At 41.5% G+C, this 24737-nt stretch overlaps 1 protein-coding gene across 2 annotated transcripts in view; it reads left to right on the forward strand.

The window, feature by feature from the left end:
- The first annotated feature begins 9608 nt into the window (after nt 1-9608).
- Pafah1b1 (platelet activating factor acetylhydrolase 1b regulatory subunit 1) overlaps nt 9609-24737 on the forward strand; it is a 49808-nt gene continuing 34679 nt past the window's right edge. Inside the window, exon 1 of one of the 2 annotated variants that reach the window (XM_075991700.1) lies at nt 9609-9999. The gene's annotated coding sequence lies outside the window, so the exon portion shown is untranslated. Of the gene's footprint in view, nt 10000-10156; nt 10797-24737 lie in introns of those variants that run through there. The other variant, XM_075991701.1, reaches the window with a different exon arrangement.

Here is a 24737-nt window from a genome sequence, read left to right on the forward strand (position 1 = left end):
TTGCACATGGTAGGCAAGTGCTGTATCATTGAGCTATGTAGTCACTGAAACTCAAAACAAAGCAATGCAGAAGCCAACAGAGGAACTCCCGTATTTTTTGAAACAGGGACTTACTATGCAGCCTAAACTGACCTTGACTTTATGATCCTCCTATCTCAGCCACCCGAGGCTTGAGACTACAGGCATACAACAACCACTCTTTGGTTTTGCTGGGATTGCAGGCTTGTCCAATCAGACCTGGTTTGCTTTTTCAACTTGTGTGCCACAAAATATACAAGTAATATGGTTCTTATTATTTTACTATTGGAAAATAGTATGAATTTAGTAAAAGGTTTTGACTCCTGCTCATTAAAAAGGCACAGTGTTTCTAATTGTGTGTAAATGTGTGTGTGCACATGAGTGGTGGGGACTGAATCCTTGGCCTCATAATCCTAGGAAAACACTGAAGTTGAAGTACATTTCCAACTTTGCATTTAGATGTGTAAAATATTTATTATTATTGTGTGTATGTGAGTATCGGGGGCAGTTCCTGGTGTGCACATGGAGGTCAGAGGGCAACTTTATAGAGTTGTTTCTCTTGTTCCATCTTTACATGTGTTCTGGAGCTTGGACTCAGAGGCAAGTGCCTTTACTCATGCACAATCTAACGCTGCAAGTCAAAATCCAAGTGTTGCTGGGCGGTGGTGGCTCGTGCCTTTGCCACCACCAGCACTTGGGGAAAGGCATGGACAGGCTGATCCCTGAGGTTGAGGGCAGCCTGGTCTACAGAGCCCTAGACAGCTAGGGCTACACAGAGAAACCCTATCTTGAAAAAAAGAAAAAAACCTAAACAAAACAAAACAAAAACCCACCCCCTGACACCTTCAAAAAAAACCCAAAACAAAAAACAAAACCAAATGTTTTGTCAGTAAGGTACTGACTTAGGTGAATGTTTAGGGCAAAGGCAAGTGTGTGTGTGTACCTATACATATGTATGTGTGTGTGTATTCATACATATACATATATATCTGTATATATATGTGTGTGTGTATACACACTTTTTTTTGAGACAGGGTCTCACTTTGTAGCTCTGGCTGGCCTGGAACTTGCTTTGAAGACCAAGATGGTCTGGAACTCACAGTAATCCACCTGCCTCTGACACCTGAGTGCTGGGATTAAAGTTGTGAGCCACCACTGTCAGTCAGGCAAGTATATTTAGTATTCAAGTTATTCTTAGATCAATTTCTATTAGTTGAGTTACTCTTTTCAATATTTCTTTCTCTTCTTCTTCTTCTTCTTCTTCTTCTTCTTCTTCTTCTTCTTCTTCTTCTTCTTCTTCTTCTTCCTCCTCTTCCTCCTCTTCCTCCTCTTCCTCCTCCTCCTCCTCCTCCTCCTCCTCCTCCTCCTCCTTCTTCTTCTCTCTCTCTCTCTCTCTCTCTCTCTCTCTCTCTCTCTCTCTCTCTCTCTATCTCTATCTATCTCTCTCTCTCTCTCTCTCTCAAGACAGGATTTCTTTGTAGCTTTGGAACCTGTCCTGGAACTAGCTGTTGTAGACCAGGCTGGCCTTGAACTCACAGAGATCCGCCTGCCTCTGCCTTCTGAGGACTGGGATTAAAGGCTTGCATCACCACTGCCTGGCTTAATTTTTTTTCTATTTTTGCTTCAGTGGCTTCTTTTTCTCATTAGGATTTTTTGTTTTGCATGCCTTTTTTCTTCTTTTGTCTTTTTTCTTGGTTTCGAGACAAGGTCTCAAATCTCCAACTCTGGCTGAAGCTGAGGATGAACTTCTGATCCTCCTGTCTCCACCTTTTTTTTTTCTTTTTTCTTTTTGGGTTTTTGAGACAGGGTTTCTCTGATAGTTCTGGCTGTCCTGGAACTCACTCTTTAGTCTAGGCTGGCCTTGAACTCACAGAGATCTGCCTGCCTCTACCTCCCAAGTCCTGGAATTAAAGGTGTGCACCACCACTTCCTGGTTGTTTCTACCTCTTTAATAATGGATTAGAGCCCTGTGTCCCCAAGTTTGATTTATGTGGTGCTGGGAGATTGAACATCTGCACATTCTAGGCCAACACTCTTGGTTCCTCCCCCCCAAAAAAACAGGGTTTCCTTTTTTTGTGTGTAGCTTTGGCTATTCTGGAACTCGCTCTGTAGACTAGGCTGACATCAAACTCACAGAGATCCCCCTGCCTCTGCCTCTCTAGTGCTGAATTAAAGGCGTGTACCAGCACCAGCAGGCATACTTTCTTTCAATCAATCTTTCTCTAATAAAAATTTTTATTTATCTACCAGGGTAATTTGTTTTATGTCTTTTTAAAAATTTTTCCCCTGTAAATGTTCTTTTGTGGTCATTATTTTGACCATATGCAATTTTCCTGTGTCAAAATTAGCAGATCAAAAATTCATCCAAAGCTGGGGGATGGAGGAGCATGCCTTTAATGACAGCACTTGAGAGGCAGAGGCATGCGGATCTCTGTGAGTTCGAGGCCAGCCTGGTTTACAAAGTGAGTTCCAGGACAGACAGGACTGTTGTTACACAGAAAAACCCTGTCTCAACCCCGCCACCACCAATAAATTCATTTAAGACAGACTTGGGACACAGTTGGGTCTACAAGATGTGACATCTATCATGTTCAACTATACTAAATTTTGCTTTGTTTTGGTATGTTTGTTTGTTTGTTTCCTTGTTTTTTCTTTTTAAATTTTTTGAGATGGCTTTTCTGTGTAACCCTGGCTGTCCTGGAATACACTTTGTAGACCAGGCTGGTCTTGAGCACACAAAGATCCACCTGCCTCTGCCTCCTGCGTGCTGGGATTGTAGGTGTGTGCCACCATGCCCAGTTAAACTATATTAATTTTTAAATATATCCATGAAATAAGATAGTCTGCAGTTCTCAGCTATTCCAGGTAGTTCTATTATTCAGGACTGCTTAACTGTACTGCTTGTCCCATTTCTCCTTGACTTTTGCTCACTCCATGCCTTTAGTGGGGCAAAGAACAAAGGGCAATTCAAATTTTCCTTAAGGAATTATTATTAATCTTTTAGAGGATGAAGACATTGTATACACCACAAAATTAAGGACAAGAACTCATAAGAATAGTTAAAAGTATGTAGGAAAGACATTTAAAAAGGAAAAATAAATTTAGCTTAATGATAAATTCCAGTGTGGTTTGTTTTCTTCCTTCCTTCCTTTTTTTGTTTGTTTTTGTTTTTTCGAGACAGGGTTTCTTTGTAGCTTTGGAGCCTGTCCTGGAACTAGCTCTTGTAGACCAGGCTGACCTTGAACTCCCAGAGATCTGTCTGCCTCTGCCTCTGCCTCTGCCTCTGCCTCTGCTGGGATTAAAGGCACGGGCCACCACCGCCCAGCTTCCAGGGTGGTTTTAGTCTTCAACGTAAAGACAAACTGTAATATACTGACTGTGTTTAAGGAAGGAAGCTTTGAGCTTTCTTGGTTATACTCTCTTCAAACTCCAGTGGAGATCATGAAGGGGGTCACCAGGATCTCAGAACAATAGCAATTTAAAAGTTTGGATGTGGGCAGGCAGAAATGTGCCCCTCTGTCCTGCATGATAAAGCTTTGAAGTTGACTAAAAAAAAGGGGGGGCATTATTTTTAAGAGATAACAGGTATGATGGCAAATATCTTTAATCCTAGGGAGTCTGAGGTAGGAGGATCATGTGAGTTCTGGACTAGCTTTGGGCTACCTAGTGAGATCTTACCCTAGATAAATGAACAAATAGATATTTTGCTTTTGACTTAAAATGACATACTAAACGGGGTGGTAGCGCACCCCTTTAACTCCAGCACTCAGGAGGCAGAGGCAGGTGGATCTCTGTGAGTTCAAGACCAGTCTGGTCTACAAGAGTTAGTTCCAGGACAGGTTCCAAAGCAACACAGAGAAACCCTGTCTCAGAAAAAAAATGGCATACTAAATTATTAGTATGTGAACTAATAGGATATATAATATGTAAAATAATGTGGAGAGAAAATGTGTCCAAGTACAGATAACACAAAATCTGCCATGACTTTGTAATTGTCAAACCTGATACATGAAGTTTCGCTACTTAAATGTCTAGCATTATATATATTTGGAATTTGTGACAAATAGAAGGTGAAATAATACTATTATAAACATAATTTTAAAAAAACTATGGTTCTTAGAGACAGAGTTTTTCTGTGTAGTCCTGGCTGCCCTGGAACTTGCTATGTGGACCAGGCTGGCCTCGAGCTCAGGGACCCATTTGGCTATGCCTTCTGAGTGCTGGGATTAAAGGTGTGGGTGCCAACACTGTCTGGCTGGTTATTTTCTATGTATGAGTTTTCTGCCTGCATGCATGTCTATGCACTATGCATGTATCTTTGGTGTCTATGCACTGGATCCCCTGGAACTGTAATTAAAGGTTTGGGAGACACCACAAGCAGGTACTTCCAACTGCTGAGCCAACTCTACAGCCCTCAACATGTTTTTTAAAAAAATCTTAAAAGCAAAGGGCAGGATCAAAATGTGCATATCCTTTATTTTATTTGTTTCATGTTTGAAGACAGGGTCTCATGAAACCCAGGCTGCCCTTTAACTCACTGTATAGCTGAGGCTGACCTGGACCTCAGGATTCCTCTGCTTCTGCCTCTTGAGGGCTTTGGTGATGGGTAAGGGCTACCAGGTGCTGGGGATTGGCCTTAGGGCATCCAGCAATCTTGATAAGCATTTTACAACTGAAATACCCGCAGCTCCTCCTTAGCCATTTTCAAAAACCTATTTTAGTTATTTTAAAATATGGAATGCTTGCCGGTTGTGGTGGCGCACGCCGGTAGGATATGCTGAAGGAGGCAGAGGCAGAAGGATCACGAGTTCGAGGCCAGCCTGGGCTACACATTAAAAAAAAAATGGAATGCTTCATGAACTTCTGTATCATCATTGCATAGGAGCTTGTTAATTGTTAATTTTCTCTATGTTTTTGATTTTAGTATATGTGCTGCCAAAATGAGTACTAAAATTTTCAAGTCACAAAGACATTTTTAAGTTCTCCAAGTAAGAGTTAATCCTTATCCACTAGGTACACGCTAACAGGTATAAAAAAAGAAATTTTGCACTATGTTTGGCCTGTGCAGTGACATCCTAATGAACGCCATACAGCCTTTTGTATTGTTTATATTAGTACTTTAAATTTTCTTTCTGTGCATAGGTCATTGTGGGCTTAGTATGCCAAGAGTGCATGTGCAGGTCATAGGACAACTTGTAGAATTCAGCAGTTTTCTCCTTTCACCAATGGATCTGGGGATGGAACTTGGGTTGTCAGGTGGTCCCATCAAATGCTTTTACCTACTGACCCATCTCCCCTGCCCAAAATTCATTTTTCTATTTATTCTAAAGGTTTTGGATTATAAATATTCCTTCTCCATACGCCTTATGCAACTAAGCTGAGAGTCTGACTCTTAATTCCCTTCAGTTTGTTTTTCTGTCCTCCCAATGTTCATGACACATGAGGATGTCATGACGCTGAGAACGACTGGTCTAGTTGGGTCCACCCATATTGACATATCTTGTGGAACTGCAAGCACAAGGTTAATGAGGGAGAATCCCCTAGTCAGTCCCTGTCACTTGGGTTAGAGTTCTCTTCTCGATGGACTCTAACTTACACAACTTACACACCCTTCTTTTCACTTGCTGATTTCTTTCTCTAGGATTTCCACACACAAGATTGGACATTTTTTATAAATTAAAGTAAAGGGTTTGGGGCTGGAGAGATGATGGCTCAGAGGTTAAGAGCACTGACTGCTCTTCCTGAGGTCCTGAGTTCAATTCCCAGCAACCACATGGTGGCTCACAACCATCTGCAATGAGATCTGGTACCCTCTTTTCGCCAGCAAACATACAGTCAGAACACTGTATACATAATAAATAAATAAATCTTTAAGAAAAATAAAAGGTTTGTTTTGTTGTTTTACTTAAGTGACTTTTCTTTTGTGTGTTTATGTTCACATGTGGAAGTTTGCTTGCACATATGTGTGGAGGGTGACATCTCACCTGATTTTTAGCAGGGTGCTGGGCATCAAACTCAGGTCCTCATGTTTGAGCAGTAAGCACCTTACGTACTGAGCAATCTCTCCCTAGCTCCTCAGAACAAATTTTTAACATTCTTGCTCTTTGTAAACAGACTTTTGTTCTGGTCATATAGAAGACATTTTGTTCTCTCCCCAGTAGCAATATTTTTGGAATGTTTCTTTCAATAAGCTTATTTGCAGAATTGTTTAAAGTAACACTAATTTTCCTGCAGCAATTGAAACAAATGTTTCCATTTTAAAAATGTCTGCTGGAAAAAAAAAGATTTGTAATTCAGATGAATGGAGAGTTTGTTAGATTGTACCAAGGAAAACACATGTTATTTTTTTTCCCCCCAAGAAACACTATTCAAAATATCCACTAGTAAATGCTTCCTGGGTAGACACAGGTTCTGTATAAGTCCTCATGAATTATGATTGATGGCACAGATGTCCTAATTCTCCGTTTTCAGTAGACAAGTGTTTATTAAAATGGATATACAGTGTTAGCAACTAACTGAAAAAACCCACAGAACTGTAACACAATTGCTTCATGTCAAGTTAAGCACCTAACAGTTTTCTGTTCAGAAAAATTATAAAGCAGGGAGAAAAGTTTTGTATCTTCCCCAAAGAAGATTTATTGCTTTTTGAAGGATAGCTATAAAAATAAAGTCTGGTTTTAATTTAGTATATAATTATGCAGTACAAGTCTTATATCTTTCTAAATATAAAAATTTGTGGTCTCAAGGTCTATAGGAGTTGGGTTACCTATTAGTAGTAAATTGGTGGGTTTTTAAAAATAATTTAAGTTTCTTTCATGTACATTGGCATGAATGTGTCAGATCCCCTGGAACTGGAGTTACAGGCAGTTATCAGCTGCCATGTGGGTGCTGGGAATTGAACCTGGGTCCTCTGGAAGTGATGGAGGAGGGTCATCTGTCTATGTGTTACTTTCATTGGTTAATAAAGAAACTGCCTTGGCCCTTTGATGGGACAGAAAATTAGGTAGGCGGAGTAAACAGAACAGAATGCTGAGAAGAAGGCAATGAGGCAGTCGCCATGAATCTTCAACCAGAGATGGACGGACGTAGGCTAGAATCTTTCCCGGTAAGCCACCACCTCATGGTGCTACACAGATTAATAGAAAAGGGTTAAAGCAAGATGTGAGAATTAGCCAATAAGAGGCTGAAACTAATGGGCCAGGCAGTGTTTAAATGAATACAGTTTCCGTGTAATTATTTTGGGTAAAGCTAGCTGTGTGTTAGCCGGGCAGCGGGAAGTGGCCCGTAGCTCCTTCTACATGGAAGAGTAGTCTGTGCTTTTAACCACTGAGCCATCTCTCCAGCCCCTTAAGTTGGTTTTTTTATAAATGTGTGTCCAAGCTATTTTGCTGTCTTTTAGAGCATTCATTTAAAAAAAGAAAAAAAAACCTGATTCACTCAGCTGATTAAATATTAAGCACAATATCAGACAATATTAAATATTTTAAAAGATAAGAATGAAAGCTGGGTAGATTCTTAGAATAAGGGATGCTCTAATTTATTGAATTCTTATTGGCTGGTTTTGGATGTAAGTAAAAGCAGCAAGCCTCCATGCCTCCTTCTGTCCATATTTCTGATTAGAGAATCCTAAAACTGAAATCTTAGACATGATCTTTTTTTTTTGTTTGTTTGTTTTGAGACAGGGTTTCTCTGTAGTTTTGGAGCCTGTCCTGGAACTAGCTCTGTAGACCAGGTTGGCCTCGAAATCACAGAGATCCTCCTGCCTCTGCCTCCCAAGTGCTGGGATTAAAGGCATACACCACCACTTCCCGGCCTAGATCTTCTAACAATTATTTGATTTAGTTTCTTGTGTTGATGAAGGGAAAACCCCAATCTCAGACCATTGGCTCATTTTTTTTCAAGCACCTGTAGAGATAAAGCAACCCATCCCAATACAAAGAGACGGGCTTTGGTACAGGAAAACAATGGTTACTTGAGTTACCTTTAAGACCTCACCATGGAAGGATGCATTAACAGGTGCTATATCTGATTCTCATAAAAGCCTTTGTATAAGTAAGCCTATTCAAGTATTCTTTTCTTTCTCTCTCAGCAAGTACCCCACTACTGAGTGTCTTCTGTCTTTTAAAAATGATAAATTTAAAAACTTTTGAGTAGCCCATCTAGCCCTTGAACTTGTAATGTTCATTCCACATTCATTCCTGGCTGAAATTACAGGCCTGTGCCACCATCCAAGGTTCACTTGCTTGGCATTTATTTTATGAGACAGGGCTTCTTTATGTAGCTTTGTCTGACCTGGAAGTCATTGTATAGATCAGGCTGGTCTTGAACTGGAAGAGACTCTTCTGCCTCTGCCTCTAGAGTACTGAGGGCAAAAGTGGGTGTCACCAAGTGGGGCTTATGAATTCTTTTATAAGGGTGATGCTGGCCTCACATTTATGGCAGGCCTCCTGCCTCTCTCTCCTCATTGTTAGGATTACAAATGTGAGCCACCATAGGCCATTTATTACTATTATCATTATTTTAAACAACGTTTCCGAGGCTGGCTGAGAACTTCTGAGCTCTTCCGATTCTCCTGCTTCCCAAGAAGCTTGGGCAATGTGTCACTTTGTTTGGCCACTAGGCTGATTTTACACTGATACTGAGGCCAAAAAGAGAAATGGTAATTTAGTCAAGGTCACATTTCTAGCCAGCCAGGATTCCTACCGAGAGGTTACTCTGCATCTTCCCAAGCACAATGTACAGTATTTACCTTCATAAAAGGAAGTCATAAAATCAGTTAAGCCTGAGTCTGTATTTGGGGAGAAAACACAAGTGACTAATGAAATAATCTCATTTAATACTCCTTATAAAGATAATATTCTATATTGAATTATTCAGAGCCCCAAACCTACCCTTTCAAAAATCAAGTGTCTCTTTGTGGAATAAATTGACAACAAATCCCCCAGAGTTGTTATCAATATTTCAATTCATAATTTAATAAAACACAGACATGCCTTGTAGGGATAAGGTTCCAGGTCTTTCTGTGGACGTCAGTTTCCAGAATCTCTGATGTGTTCATATGACTAAGGAAAAGAACAGCTGAATCACATCTACGGGCGATTCCTTCCCAAAAAAAAAAAATCAGAAAAGAAGACAAGACAGTACATCTGTCTTTTAACCTCAATAGCTCTTCGTCCCAAGTCCACCAACCTACTCCCGTCCTTTCTGGGGGAATGGGGAATAATCCAACAGAGTCTATATGCAGAAAGGGAGCAGCCTGGCTTGGCACGCGTCAGCAAGGGCCGAGATGCTTGTGCACCAGGGACCCGCGGAACGCCAGGACAGAGCGGTGAGGGCCGAAGCAGAGCCAGAGTTCATGACGGGCCCCAACAGTCAGACAAGAGTCTAGGGCAAAAGAGGCTCTTCCCAAGGGTACAGCGGGCAGACGCGCGAGAAAACCCGCGCCCAAGGCGCACCTCGGCCACCGGCCCGGGTACCAGCGACCAGCCCACCCTGCGGAAGGGAGCGCGGCCCAGGCTCGGCCCAGCCCGCGCATGCGCCCCAAGCACCTCCGCGCCCCTCCCTCTTCCTGGCGGGTCTGGGGCGGCGGCAGCGCGGTGACGTCAGGGCGTTGGGGCAGCTCCTGTGACAGACGGAGCTGGAGCGGCGGGGCGGCGGCGGAGTCCGGCGGCCGAGATAGCGAGCGAGGGAGCCAAAGAGCAGCGACCCGAGGGTCCAGGGAGCGAGGAGGAGCCGGAGGGGAGTGCTCGGGCGCGAGCGAGAAGACGCGCGAGCGCCGGGCTAGGGCTCGAGCCCCGGAACGGCTGAGGAGCCCGCCCGCGGCCCTCCCCTCCCCCTCCCCGGGACCGGGCCCAGCGCGCCATCCTCCCCCTCCCTCCCTCCCTCCCTCCTTCCTCCCTTCCCTCTCCCTCCCCCTCCCCCGCCGGTGGATGGGAGTGAAGGACGGAAGAGGCCCTGCGGAGGCGGCGGTGCAGCGCTCCGGTAAGGCGGCGACGCTCTGCGCCCTCCCCTCTGTCTCCTCCACCGCGCTCGGGCGGCTGCGGGCCGGGCCGGCGGCCTGACGATGTGGCTGCGCCGGTCCCCTCCCTCCCATTCTCCCCTCCCCCTGCCGCCGCTGCCTCCTCCTTCTTCTTCTCCTCTCCTCGCTCTCAAAATGGCGGCCGCGACGGCCGTTGAGTGAGAGGCACCGAGGAGGGGGGCCTGGCCGCGGAGGGCGCTGCCCTGGCTCTGGTCCTCGGGCCCGGGCTGCGGGCTACCCGGGCCGCCGCGGCTTCACCCGAGACCTCTCGGGCTGCATCGCCCTCTTGCCGCCGTGACTTAGCAAGAAAAGTATTCTTGGGTGGGAAGGGCGTGGGGAGCAGGTCGCTCTCTGATCTTGGGGAAAGGGCCCAGCCCTCCCGGGCCGCGGAAGCGAGCCCCGCAGTCCCCACCCCTCCCCCGTCTGGCGGCTCGCCGTCGGGGCTCCGGTAACCACTTCCAGGCGTCCAGTTCCCCACCTGTCCTTAGCTTGGGGGTCGACCTAAGGAGGATGGCCCGCCTAGCCCCTGGGCCCCCCGGTGCGGTGGTGGTTCGGCCTCTACACTCAGTAAAGATCTGCAGCCTCCACCCTCCAAATCGAGCAGGATTTTCCTTTTTGCCACTGGCTTCTTGCACGGGAGTTGCCTTTTGAGGTTGCTAACACTGAGCAGCTCCGAGGCCTTCTGCCATTCCCTTCATCCCGTGTCTCCACTCCATTAGGAAACGCTGTGATTATTTATTTACCCTCTCTAGCCTCTCAGGTGAGAAAATGTTTCTTGAGATGGTGGGCTTCTTTTTACTCCCTCCACAAACAGCGAGGAGGAGAGATTTTCACTGCCTTGAGAGAAAGCAAGGTGCCTGGCTTTATTTGTTATTCTGCCTTTTCTTTCTTTCTTTTTTTTCCCAGTGACTTAGCAAGAAACTCCTTGGGAGGAGGGCAGGAAATTTTCCGTTGAGGTTGGATTTGAATCTAATTCCTATCAGTCTTTCGGTTAAGAAATTGGGCTTGAAGAAGACTACCGAATTTGTGGTCTCATTCTCAATGGCCGATGTCATGCCAAGGGTCCTCCCATCCCCCTTTCCTTAAGAGGCAGTTGGGAGAAAATAAAGATACTACTGTTTTTTCCGACCTTTAGTTTTAAGCACACACTCCTTAAGATTCACAACCTTTAAAAGAGACAAAACAGCAGAAAGGTCATTTTAGCAATTCTCTTTTATTGGGGAGGTGGGTTGTTTTGTGTGAATTTCTTTTCTGGGGATGGGATCGTGGAGAGACCTTGTTTGGGCCTTCTTACCAGGTAATATTGTCTTCCCACTTCGTTTTTTCATGGCACTGTTTTCTTAGTACCCCCTCTGTGTCCCCCCCCCCCCCCAGAGCTTGATTGCTGCAGGATTCAATCCCTTTAATCAAGAATATTTTTAGTTGGACACAGCAGTAATAATATGTTGAATATACATTAAAAGCTTTAACTTTAAAAATTGGTTTGGTTTTAAGGTTTTAACTAGCTTTATTTCTAATGGATATGTTTCCAGAAATAGTTTTCTGCAAAATAATTGGCAGTTACAAATTGCGGTTTTATTAAAACATAATATGTATTTAGGGTAATTTATTTTTTCATAGTCTATTTAAAAGATCATTGTTTGGTTTCAGAGGGAAGAATTCCCTACAATAAATTTTAAAGCTGGTATATATGATTTTAAAAGTCAGAGAAGGGAACCAGCTTTTCACAGAATATTTCTTCCTATGTTGGTTTTGATGGAGCACACCCTGTTTTGATACATCCTCTCACCACTTTAAAAATGGGTTAATATTTGTGGATGCTGTGAACAGCCATTGAGCCAGGAGGACTGGGTGGAGTAAGGGAGCGACAGCAGAAGCTGTGAAATGCTTGCTTGCCCTTTCATCGTATTTTCTTCATCCTTATGATTTGTAAGGTTATTTGATACTCATTGTAGCTATAACAAAGACATTTCTCTGTTGTAGATCTTAAAAAAACTCAGGTTTTTGACCCCCCCCCCCAAAAAAAAGGTCATTGAATAATTGGAATAAAAGCAGCATCCCTGCTCTACAACAAGTACTTATTGTGTGTGTGTATAAAAAACATCTACATATATGTCCTGGTTAATGTTTTTAATTTTTCTAACCAAATGAGTGTTAAATTAACTAATGCCTAGACTGTTTGGCAATAAAAGAATGGTATACTGCAAAAAAATCTAGTTAAGAATACTTGTTTTTAGTTTTTTTAATTTCTTAATAAGCATCAAAGATGAGAAAATAATGGTTGTTTTGTATCAAGAGCTCTTTATATAGACCTTTCTCTTGTGTTGCCTCTTGCATAGGACTTTATGTGATAAAAGAGCATAGCTCATTTTAGTGTCTTGTGTTTAAATTTGACAAATATAATTTTGATGAACCTTATGTTTGTAACTTTGGATATATTTTTACAATTTTGTTATTTTTAGTTAAAAAGTAGAAAGGCTGTTATTGCAGTGGATGAGTCCATGGGATGTTTCACTAGATTGTGTCTGACATATCCCTAGCCCCACTATTTCCAGTTAATGGTGAATCCCCACCCAACTCCTGCCCAGGAGCTTACAGATAATTTGTTGGAAGAGTACAATGTATGTATGCTTATGTTTCTGGTATGTGTCAGAATCTTGCTTAGTTTGAAGAAATGAGTTTTAAAAATTAATCGCAATCCTATACTTAAAAAACTTAAATGAAGTTGGGATGAATTTCTTTTTCGTTCATTCATTCATTCATTCATTCATTCATTCATTCATTCATTCATGTGTATTTGTGTGCACCAACTTACTGGGATCACGTCTTTTCTACCACTGTGTAGGTCCTGTGGATGGAATGCAAGTTAGATTAGGTGGCAAACATCTTTATCCACTGAGTCATCTTATTGTCTTTTAAGATGGGGTCTTGTCAAAGTCGAGGCCGAGGCAGGCCTTGAATTTGCTGTGAAGCTAGTCCTGTCCTTGAATTCTCATATAGTTATCTTCCACCTCTGCGAATGGTAGGGTTACAGGACACTGTTTACATAGCCTTAACTGGCTTAATACTCTGTCCCTGTTTATCCTTATTGGTCTTCTAACTGCGTCTTTCTGCCTTAGAAGCATTCTGGATGCTGTAAAACAGGTGTATGTGTCACCATACTGTTTTTAGTAGCAATTGGTTGTTTTTGTTTTTTGGTTTTTTGGTTTTTCTGGATAGGTTTCTCTATAGCCTTGAATCCTGTCCTGGAACTCGCTGTAGACCAGGCTGGCCTCAAACTTACCCTGCTTCTGCCTCCCAAGTGCTGGGATTAAAGGTGTGTGCCACCACTGCCTGGTTTTAGTATCTATTTTTAAGTTCTTTTATATATAACTTTCTGGATAAAATATCTCTAGCATGAAAAGGATTTGTTTCTGGTAATAGAAAGTCAGTATCTCATAACTATTGGTTTTCTAGTTCAGAACATCCTTGTTGTATTTAGGAAAAGGAAAGTAGCCAGGCAGTGGAGGCCTGCACCTTTAATTCCAGCACTTGGGAGGCAGAGGCAGGGTGATCTTTTGGAGTTCGAGGCCAGCCTAGATTATAAAGCAAGTTCCAGTACAGCAGAGCTACACAGAGAAACCCTCTTTCAGAAAACCAGGGGAAAAAAAGAAGGAAAGGAAAGTAGGGTTGGTGAGTTGGTTTATGGTTTATCACTTGCTGCTAAAGCTTGACAGTGTGAACATGGTAGACAGAACCCAGTATCCACATGGTAGACAGAACCATCTCCCACAATTTCTCCTCTGATTGGTGCATGTACATAATAAAAAAGGAAAATCAATGTTGTTGTCTTGGATTATATACAAAACTATTTGAGTATCTAGGTGTTGATGTTTGTAAATAACTTTATGCCTGTATTTTAAGTTTCTAGGAGAAAAGAGACCTTTCTGTTTACATCTGGTTCATATTGTCCACAATTATTATCTGAGTGAGCTATAGATATTGTAGACCATGTCATTATTAAGGTAGAACTTTTTTCAGATTTATTTTTTTATTTTTGGTTATGTGTGTGTAGGTAGTTGTGAGTATGTGCAAGTGAGTACAAGTACTTGAGATTTTGAGTCCCCTGAAGCTGGGGTTTAAGGTGGTTTTGATCTGTCCATGGGTGCTGGGACTACTTAAACTCTGGTCCTCTGTGAGAGTAGTAAGTACTCCGAACCCACTGATCGATCTCTCCAGCCTGTGTGTGTGTTTACATTTTTTTATATTTTGTGTGAGTTGTCTGTGGAGGTCTGAAAAGAGCTTTCAGGAGTTGGTTCTCTCCTTCCACTGTGAGTCCCAAATATCCAAACTCAGGTTGACAGGCTTGGTGGCAAGCACCTTCACCTTCTGAGCCATATTGCCAGTCCCTTGTGATAGAGCTACCTTAGGTCAAGGCCAGCCTGGTCTTTATAATGACTGTTAGGCCAGCCAGGGATATATACATAGTTAGACCTCCTGCCTCAACCCCCCCCCCCAAAGAACAAATAACAAAGAAATAAAAACATGCCCAAAGCAAAATATTTTACAAAGTGAAAATTCAATTCTAAAATTGTGTTACAGCCACCCCTACTTTTTTTTTCCCTTAAGAAATTGAGGTTAGCTGGCTTCAAATGAAGCTGGTTGTATGGCTTTATCTGTTTTGTGGTCCTAAAATGTGACTGGGGGTAGGGGTGTGGGGATTGGAACTCAGTCAAGGTTTTCCTATTGGATTTTCTCCACCACTAAGCTACTCCTGAAAAGAATTTTTACTTGTTTCTGACAGAAGTCTGTTCCCGGCATTTGGGAAGCAGAAGCAGGTAGATCTCTGAGTTTGAGGCTAGCCTGGTTTACAACGTGAGTTCCAGGACAGTCAGGGCTATTACACAACACATAAACCTTGTCTCAAAAAATAAGCAAAAAATAATAATAAAATTAAATTAAAACATAAATGAAGTTTCTGTCATGAAAATATTTTATGACCGATAACCTTTTTATGGTTTGTTTTGGTTTTTCGAGACAGGTTTTTCTCTGTAGCTTTGGAGCCTGTCCTGGAGCTCTTGTAGATCAGGCTGGCCTTCAACTCACAGAGATCCGCCTGTCTCTGCCTACCTAGTGCTGGGATTAAATGTACCTGGCCACATTACCTGTTTTTATATATTTTGGAAAGAAAGAATCATTTTGAAGTAGAAATTCTTTGCCACTGTTTGTATTGTGCAATATACCCATAACTTTTTTACTTGAAAAGTTTCTCTGTTTAAAATAAAACTAAAGATTTTTTTCCAATGAGAAACTGAAGAGAAAAGCAAATTTGCTTACATTTGAAAAATGCTTAGCTGTAGAATGATGAGTCCTAGGTGTTAAAAGCCGTTTTTGGAAATGTATCTTTCTTTTCTTTGTTTGGAGGTGGGATCTCCAAAAGCCCAGGCCTTGAACTCAAAATAACTGAGCCTGGCCTTTAACTTATCATCTTGTAACCTCTCAAGAGAAATGGGTATTTCTTGAAGAAAGATGCTATATCATAAAGTCTTTTTGGATTTTTCTAACAGTATTACTGGTTTGGTATGACAGTTGGCATAGTCATTTTTCTGTTGTTTTGTTTTTTGAGACAGGGTTTCTCTGTGTAGCTTTGGAGCCTGTCATGGAACTCGCTCTGTAGACCAGGCTGGCCTCAAATTCACAGAGATCTTCCTGTCCTTGTTGGAATTAAAGGTGTGCACCCCACTGCCTGGCTGCATAGTCAATTAAATAGAACTGTAGTTAACTTTTATTAATTTTTGTCATTGGCACAGGAGTTACAGATTTTAGTTGATGTTTGTGCTTTATGGCCCAGTCACCATACTACTTACTATTTTGGTTGCTTTTTTTTTTTCTTAAAAATTGATGGCTTTTGGTTAAAGCAGGATTAATTTGTCAAGGATCTTCTAAATAGTCTCTCAACTATTCTTATTTAGCTGTGTCATACGTTTGTCTAGTTTGTCACTATTGAATTTGGTGCCTGTTTCAACTTATTTTCTCATCTCTTTTGGGTACCTGGGTATTTTCAAGTATGAGAGAACTAAAATTTCGTGAGTTTTTTTCTCCTGAAGTCACTTAGGCGGTGCTAGTTTACATGGTCAAATATTTCCTTTTCATAGTGATTGACTTCTTTTCAAAAAATTTATAAAATAATTTGATTTTTGAATGTTTATACCATGAAGCAAAAATATTAAGGGCGAGCCGGGCGATGGTGGCGCACGCCTTTAATCCCAGCACTTGGGAGGCAGAGGCAGGCGGATCTCTGTGAGTTCGAGACCAGCCTGGGCTACAAGAGCTAGTTCCAGGACAGGCTCCAAAGCTACAGAGAAACCCTGTCTCGGAAAACCAAAAAAAAAAAAAAAAAAAAAAAAAATTAAGGGCGCATAATCAAACATACACAGCAGATGTCACCCATTTAAGAGGTGAACATTTTTACATTCTGAAATTCTCATGAACTCGTTTTAAAAATTACATTCATTTAGTTGTGGGTGTGGAAGCACATTCCACATTATGAGTTAGAAATCAGAGGACAACTTTTGCTATTTGGGTCCCAAAGGTTAAATTCGGGCCTCCAAACTTACCAGTAAGCAGCTTTATATCCTGAGCCATCCCCTCAGAATCAGAGTCAGTCAGTCTGTCTGTCTGTCTCTCTCTCATTTAAATACAGTCACGTTTTAGGGATATAATTTGAAGATTTCTTATTTTGACTGGTATTGAGCAAGTGCAGCCTAATGTTTTGCCTCTTTACTTATATTTAAAATAAACCTTGAGGGACTGGAGAGATGATGGTTCAGTGGTTAAGAAGAGCACTAGCTGCTCTTCCAGGGGTCCAGGATTCAATTCCCAGCACCCACATGGCAGCGCACAACTGTCTGTGTCTCCATTTCCAGAGGATCCGACACCTTCACACAGATATACATGCAAACAAAACACCAGTAAACTAATTTTTGAAAAGAAAAAAAAAGCGTTAAAGAAAACAAAGTTCGGGCTGGAGAGATGGCTCAGCGGTTAAGAGCATTGCCTGCTCTTCCAAAGGTCCTGAGTTCAATTCCCAGCAACCACATGGTGGCTCACAACCATCTGTAATGAGGCCTGCAGGAAGAATACTGTATACATAATAAACAAATAAATATTTTCAAAAAAAGAAAACAAAGTTCTAGAGACTGGAAAGTCAAGAAGTATTAAGGTGTCAAGGTTGGTGAGAGAACTCTTTACACTTTTGTTTTGCAAAGGCAGCATATAATGAGGTAGATCTAGTGCGTAAACTTGGGTCTCTCTTTTCTTTAACCCATCCCCAACCTTTTTATCTTAATTTTGAAAATGGTTACTGTAGCATTTATTACCTATATTGTTTAATTTGGTATTTGTTAATTTTGTTCCTGCTTTGGATATTTTGCATGCATTAGGCTTGCAATGCCTAATGCTTTAAAAATATTATTTTAGCGAGGTGGTGTTTGCATGTGCCTTAAATTCAGCACTGGGGAGGCAGAGGCAGGCGGATCTCATTTGAGTTAAGAGGCCAGCTTGGTTTACAGAGCAAATTCTAGAATAGCCAGGGCTACCCAGAGAAACTCTAAACCAAAACAGAACAAAAACCCAGGGCTTTATGGAGTCTCTGAGGATATGCTTTTATCACTGAGCTGCACTCCCCAGGCCAAATAATTTTAACTTTTGAAAACATTATAAAAAGTTTTATGTTTGAAGCCAACAAACTGGCTCAATTATTAAAAACACTGTGAAAGCCTGATAACCTGAGTTGGATTCCCAGAACCCACTGTGAGGATAGAATCATTCCACATAGTCCTTTTCTGACCTTTGCCACTGCACCAAGGTATATGGGCCCATGTGCATACATCATTCTTGCAGGCAGGCACACAATAATAAAAAATGTTTTATGATTTGTACATTGTGGATAGTTGAAATTTATGACAAGATGGCTATGGCTTTTTTGTTTTGTTTCGATTCGATGCTGGATATTGAATCTGGAGCCTTAGGCATAGCATGCTAGGCAAAGTGTTTTATTACTGAGCAGTATCTCTAGCCTAGTTTTTTTTTTAATTCTCTTTATTTTTTGGAAGAAAGGCCTTACTATATGTTCCTAGCTGGTCTTGAACTCATCAAGAGTGGCCTGCCTCAGTCTCATAGTGCTAGAATTAAAAATGTGTGTCACCATGCCTGAGCCTGATAATGTTTTCTATACATAAGGTCAATGTTTCTCAGCCCGGCCCTTTTTCTCTTCTCTTCTGGTTTTTTTTTTTTTTTTTGGTTTTGTTTTTTTGTTTTTAGGATATAGGGATTTTTTTGTTTTGTTTTGTTTTTAGGATATAGGGACTCAGTGTGTAGTCCTGGCTGGCCCGGAACTCACTATGTAGGAAGCAATGGGCCTTGAATTCAAAGATATCCACTTGCCTTTGCCTTCCAAGTCCTGGTACTCAAGGTGCATGTTACCATGTCTGGTCCACATCCATCATGCATACACACAAAATAAACAAAAAGCAAGTAAGTAGGTAAATAAATGCAAAAGGGGGGCTGGGGATATGTGCAGCTCATCATTGGCTCACTTGCCTAACATGTGTAAGTTCCTACGTTCAAATCCCCTAATAACAGTCTCATTTTTACCCTCTGCTTTTTGAGATAGGGTCTTGCTATCACTTGAAGCCCTGCCTTAGTCTCCTGATTGCTGGGGTTACGGGCTCAAGTACCACCCTGTCTGGTAGCAGTTGCTAATTTTTTAAAAATTAAAATATGGGGTCTCATGTAGCCCAGACTGACCTGAAACTAGTGGAGGATGACCCTGGACCCTACTGCTGAGTGGGTGATGCTTTTGTTTGTTTTGGTTTTTCCCCTTCCAGTGTTGATATTCAATTCAGTGCTTCTCACAGATAAGGCAAGCTGTCTATTATTGGGCCATCCACTCATCCTCTGCTGAGTCATTAAAGGATAGCTTCTGTTTATGCATTTTTTTCTTATTTTTATTTTATCAAAAGCTGGTGCCAGCCATAGGAATGCCAGCACTAGACTGGACTACCTAGCAAGACCCTATCTCAAAAAGCAAAGGGTAAAAACGAGACTGTTATTAGGGGATTTGAACCTAGGAACTTACACATATTAGGCAAGTGAACCAATGATGAGCTGCACATATCCCCAGCCCCCTTTTTGCATTTATTTACCTACTTACTTGCTTTTTGTTTATTTTGCGTGTATGCATGATTATCATGGTGGCCATGTGGAGGTCAGGAGACCAGGTATTGGAGACTGTTCTCTCCTACACTGTGATTTAAAGGGGTCAGACTCAAGTTCTCAGGCTTGGTGGTGTTTTATCCTTTGAGAGTTTCTTTAGCCTCCAGCCGCCTTTTTGTTTCTAGATAGAATCTCACTACCGAAACTGGCCTTGAATTCTCTGTATAGCCCAATCTGTCTTTCAGTTTAGGATTCTCCTGCTTCTTGAGTGGATGAGGTGGCAGACATGGTTGTCACCAGGCTAGACTGATTAGCTTAATTCTGAAAGGTACAGAGAAGCTATATATTTAGTGTTAGAAAAATATTAAGCATGGACTTGGTGCCTGATATAAATCAGAGGGTCTTACCTGCTAGGCAGCTGTTCGACCACAGGTCTTTTCTTCATTTTCTCGTTCTCCTTCTCTTGTCTTCTCTTTCTTTATTGCCCCCTCTTTACTCCCTTTATTAGGTTGATTCGATTCTTTTCTTTGTTTTGATTTTTCGAGACAGGGTTTCTCTGTGTAGCCTTGACTGTCCTACAACTCAAACTCACTCTGTAGACCAGGCTGACCTTGAATTCAGAAATCTGGTTGCTCTGCCTCTGGAGTGTTGATATTAAAGGTGTGTACCACCAGTTGTTGGGTCCCTTGTAGCATTCTTGTATTTTTTTACTTTTTTCAAATTGATTTTATGTGTATGAATGTTTTGTCTGCATATGTGTACTCACAGAAGGCAGAAGAGAGTGTTGGATTCCAGGAAATAGGGAAATTGGAAGAGATTGTTGGATTCCCTGAAACAGGGAAATTACAGGTGGTTATGAGCCACCATATGAGTGCTAGGAATCAAACCCAGGTTCTCTGTAAGAAGGAGTGTTTTTAATTGCTGAACCATCCTCTCCAGCCCAAGATTTTTTTTTAAATAAGAGAATTACATTACTATACAGTTTAACCATACACAATCATCAATATAATTCCCTTTTTTTTCAATTTCCCTCATTTATTTATTACGTATACAGTGTTTTGACTGCATGTGTACCTGCAGGCCAGAAGCGGGCGCCAGGTCTCATTGTACATGGTTGTGAGCCACCATGTGGTTGCTGGGAATTGAACTCAGGGCCTCTGGAAGATCAGCTAGTGCTCTTAACCTCTGAGCCATCTTTCCAGTCCCACTAATATAATTACTATAGGTTTGTTTCCTTTTTTTTAATATCAGGATCTTGCTGTTTTATTGTGGGCAGGTGTTAAGGCAGGTTTTCACTAGATTTTCACTAGGTTTTCTCTTCTTGGCCTGGAGCTCAGGGAGATCGATCTTGTAATGTGGTCTAGTCTTAGCCTGCAACTCCTGCTCTAAAGCTAGAATTAAAGTATATACCATTATAGATGGCCCCAAATAAGATTTAGTACTTCAGTTTTTTAAAAAAAGTATTTTGACTAATTAGAACCTGAACATTTGTTTTTATACCATGTGTGTGTAGGAGTCCTCAGAAGTCAAAAGAGGTAGACTTCCTTAGAACTGGAGTTACAGGTAATTGTGAATTACCATGTGAGCACCGGAGCCCAGTCTGGGGTCCTGTTCAAGAGTTTGTTTTTTTGTATTTTTTTTTCGAGACAGGGTTTCTCCGTAGCTTTTTGGTTCCTGTTCTGGAACTAGCTCTTTTAGACCAGGCTGGCCTCGAACTCACAGAGATCCGCCTGCCTCTGCCTCCCGAGTGCTGGGATTAAAGGCGTGCGCCACCACCGCCTGGCGGTCCTGTTCAAGAGTAACAAGTTGTTTTGACTTGGAGTCCTAAACTGGAACTCTTACTTCAAGGTGGCCTTGAACTCAGAGATTCTCCTGTCTCTGGAATCAGGCGGTGTACGTCACAATACTCCGCCCTTTTAGATTCTTCCTCCACCATCTCTCCCAACCCAAGGGTTTAGTTTCTTTTTGTAGCTTTGGCATTTTTTTAGATTCTTAGTAAATGATTAAATAGGAAATTTAGTGTTTACATATATTTGGGTTTTTTTTTTTTTTGAATTTTTCGAGACAGGGTTTCTCTGTGGCTTTGGAGCCTGTCCTGGAACTAGCTCTGTAGACCAGGTTGGTCTCGAACTCACAGAGATCCGCCTGCCTCTGCCTCCCGAGTGCTGGGATTAAAGGTGTGCGCCACCACCGCCCAGCTACATGTTTTTATATCTGCATCTTGTTAGAAACTTTGTGTATGATATGTTTGTTAGGCTAATTGCAGCACCCCTTGGATTATATTTGAAAGATGAATTTTGAGATTCTCCTTTCATTTTGAAATGTCTCTTTAAGAAATAGCAATTGGGCTGGGTGGTGGTGGTGCACGCCTTTAATTCCAGTACTTGGGAGGCAGAGGCAGGCGATCTCTGTGAGTTTGAGTAAAAGAATACAAACATCACCATGAGGTCTGGAAGTAACAAGAATATACATCAGCTTCCTAAGGCTAAACTACAGGAGACGTGGCTGGCAAAAATAAAAAGGATAGGGCTTGAGAGAGGATAATAGTGGAGTGTGGAAATGACAATGACATACACTTAAATGAAATCATCAAATATATTTTCTTAAAAGGTAGAAAGCTGGGCAGTGGTGGCACACACCTTTAATCCCAGTGCTCAGGAGGCAGAGGCAGGTGGATTTCTGTAAGTTTGATGCCAGCCTGGTCTACAGAGCGAGTTCCAGGACAACCACAGCTAAACAAAGAGGCCCTGTCTCAAAAACAAAACAACAAATAAAAAAGGAAGAAAGCAATTGAGGAAGATACATCAGCCTCTGGCCTACATGTTCACACATGCATTAGCACCAGTTTTTGCACACTAAAACATGTACACAAACACACACAGGATCATAAAAAGAAAAATGACTTTTCAAAAAGTAAAGAATACCATTTAATACTAAACTAACATCTATTCAGCACCAAATTTTGCCATGAAGACTTTTTACATTCCCATATCCATAGCTAATGAAAGACAATAAAAAGTAGAGCTTGGGCCGAGTGGTGGTGGATCCCAGCATTTGGGAGGTAGAGGCAGGAGGATCTCTGTGAGTTTGAGGCCAGCCTGGTCTATAAGAGCTAGTTCCAGGTAGGCTCCTAAGTTACAGAGAAACTTTGTCTCAAAAAACCAGTAAACAAGCATATAAGGTAGAGCTTGGTGTGGTGGTACACCTCTGTAATCCCAGCACTTGGGAGTCAGAGGCAGGCAGATGTTTCAAAACTAGCATGAGTTACATAGTAAATTCCAGAATTTCCAAGACTATGTTGAGACCCTGTCTTTAAAAACAAAAAGGGGTGGGGGGGATAAGTTTAGCAAAAAGGTGACTTGAGAACAGGTTATGATGTTACAACATATTCCTAGCCCTCAGTGAAGGTGGGTTTGAGTTTGAATCTAATTTTTCAGGCCTGTCCTGCCTTAAGAAAATAAAATTAATTAATTAAAAAAAAAAGGCTGGGGGGCTGGAGAGATGGTTCAGCGGTTAAGAGCATTGCCTGCTCTTCCAAAGGTCCTGAGTTCAATTCCCAGCAACCACATGGTTGCTCACAACCATCTGTAATGAGGTCTGGTGCCCTCTTCTGGCCTTCAGGCACACACACAGAAAGAATATTGCATACATAATACATAAATAAATATTTAAAAAAAAAAGGCTGGAGAGATACTTGTTAGGACCACTGGCTATTTATCCAGAGGACCAGCAACCCACTACTTCTCAAACTCCAGTTCCAGAAATCCAACATCCTCTCTTGGCCCCCTCTAGTACCAGGCACAAACATGATACACAGATAAAAATACAAGCAAAACATTTACATACCCAAAATAAAATTTTAAAAGAAAATGAAAATTGGATGCTGTTTAGGAAAATTTAGCAGATTTACCATCTTATACAATTCCTCTTACTCTGTGTATTGTTTCTCAATTCTACTTCCTCACTCAAGCTACAGACTATCTGTATTTTTTTCTCTTTCTTCTGAACTAAGATTTGCAATTCTACTTCCTGATCCTTTCTCCAGTCAACAGTCTTCATTGTCACTATTTCAAGCAGTAATTCTTTCCTGAAAAAATGTGACCTCCACACTGCAATCGATCATCTTTGTTGCCACCCATATAAACTGTAATACACAGCTAATCAGAATGCTAACCATTGCTTGAACTTGTTTAATGACTTCCAGTTTGCCTACTAGCTATACAGAACATTTAAGTTATATCAATTTGGCTTGTGTAATTTTCCAGCCTATCCACAATCTCCTCTCCCAAACTTTACCAGCATACATTACATGTAAGGAGTTTACTATATGTTGCTGTTCCACTATCTAATGATCTTATCCACTGTCTGCTCTAAGCTCCAATTGCTTATTCTTTTGTTGCTGTTGTTTTGTTTGTTTTTTCGAGACAGGGTTTTTCTGTGTAGCTTTGTCTGTCCTGGAACTAGGCTGGCCTCAAACTCAAGAGATCCTCCTGTTTCTGCTTTCTGAGTCCTGGGATTAAAGGCATGGACCACCACCGCCAGCTTCAGTTACTTATTCTTCTACCCCTACCTCCACCTCCATGACAGTTTCCCTGTGTAACAGCCCTAGTGGTCCTGGAACTAGCTTTTACTTCTTCTGAACTTTTTTTTGTTTGTTTTTCAAAACTGAATTTCTCAAGTTTTTCTTTATAGCTTTGGAGCCTGTCCTAGAACTCACTCTGTAGACCAGGCTGTCCTCGATCTCACAGAGATCGCCTGCCTCTGCCTCTTGAATGCTGCTGGGTCTAAAGGCATGCACTACTACCTCCCGGCCCTCAGAATCATTTAAGCCTGAATAGCAGATTGTCCTTTTCCAGGCAGCCTTTCCAATGTTATCTGAAAGAAACTTTTTCTTTGAATTCATGATGCCTTTTTTTTTTAAATAGCTTGTATAAAATGTTTCACCTCATGTATCAGATGAGTCAGTGCATTTTAATAGCCCGGGGATGACACCTAGCACATAGTAAGTACTTAGTAACTATTCATTGTTATTAGAGTAGCAATAACGAAAACATTTTTAAATTAAGTGAAGAATAATTTACCTGTTTTTTTCTACTATCTTGTGATGTTCAAACTGATTTTTTTCTCTGTGCTTGGACAGTCTCTTGTGTTGCTTTTGCAGGTAAAAATGAAATTCCTGTCATTGCCCCACTTCACTCTTTCTAAGCCATGTGAGGGAAATCCGGGGTTAGATCAGATCCCCTGTATGTAATTCTTTTCATTAAACCTTGTCGTGAGTGTTCAAGTCATTTGGGTCATACTAACCTTAAAGAGATGAGCAAAATAGCCATTAGGAAGTTTGATTATTTACTCAGTCTCAGTTTATGAATGACCAAGATGATTTATTTTGCTTCCAGTGGTGAGAAATTGGGGACTCACATGAGGCACATATTCTACCACTGAGCTTTTACCTTTTGGCCCCCAAATGATATTTAAACCATGACTGCTTGACTCCAAAATTCTATGC

The sequence above is a fragment of the Microtus pennsylvanicus genome, chromosome 11 (assembly GCF_037038515.1).
Source record: "Microtus pennsylvanicus isolate mMicPen1 chromosome 11, mMicPen1.hap1, whole genome shotgun sequence".
NCBI classification, from domain to species: Eukaryota; Metazoa; Chordata; class Mammalia; order Rodentia; family Cricetidae; genus Microtus; species Microtus pennsylvanicus.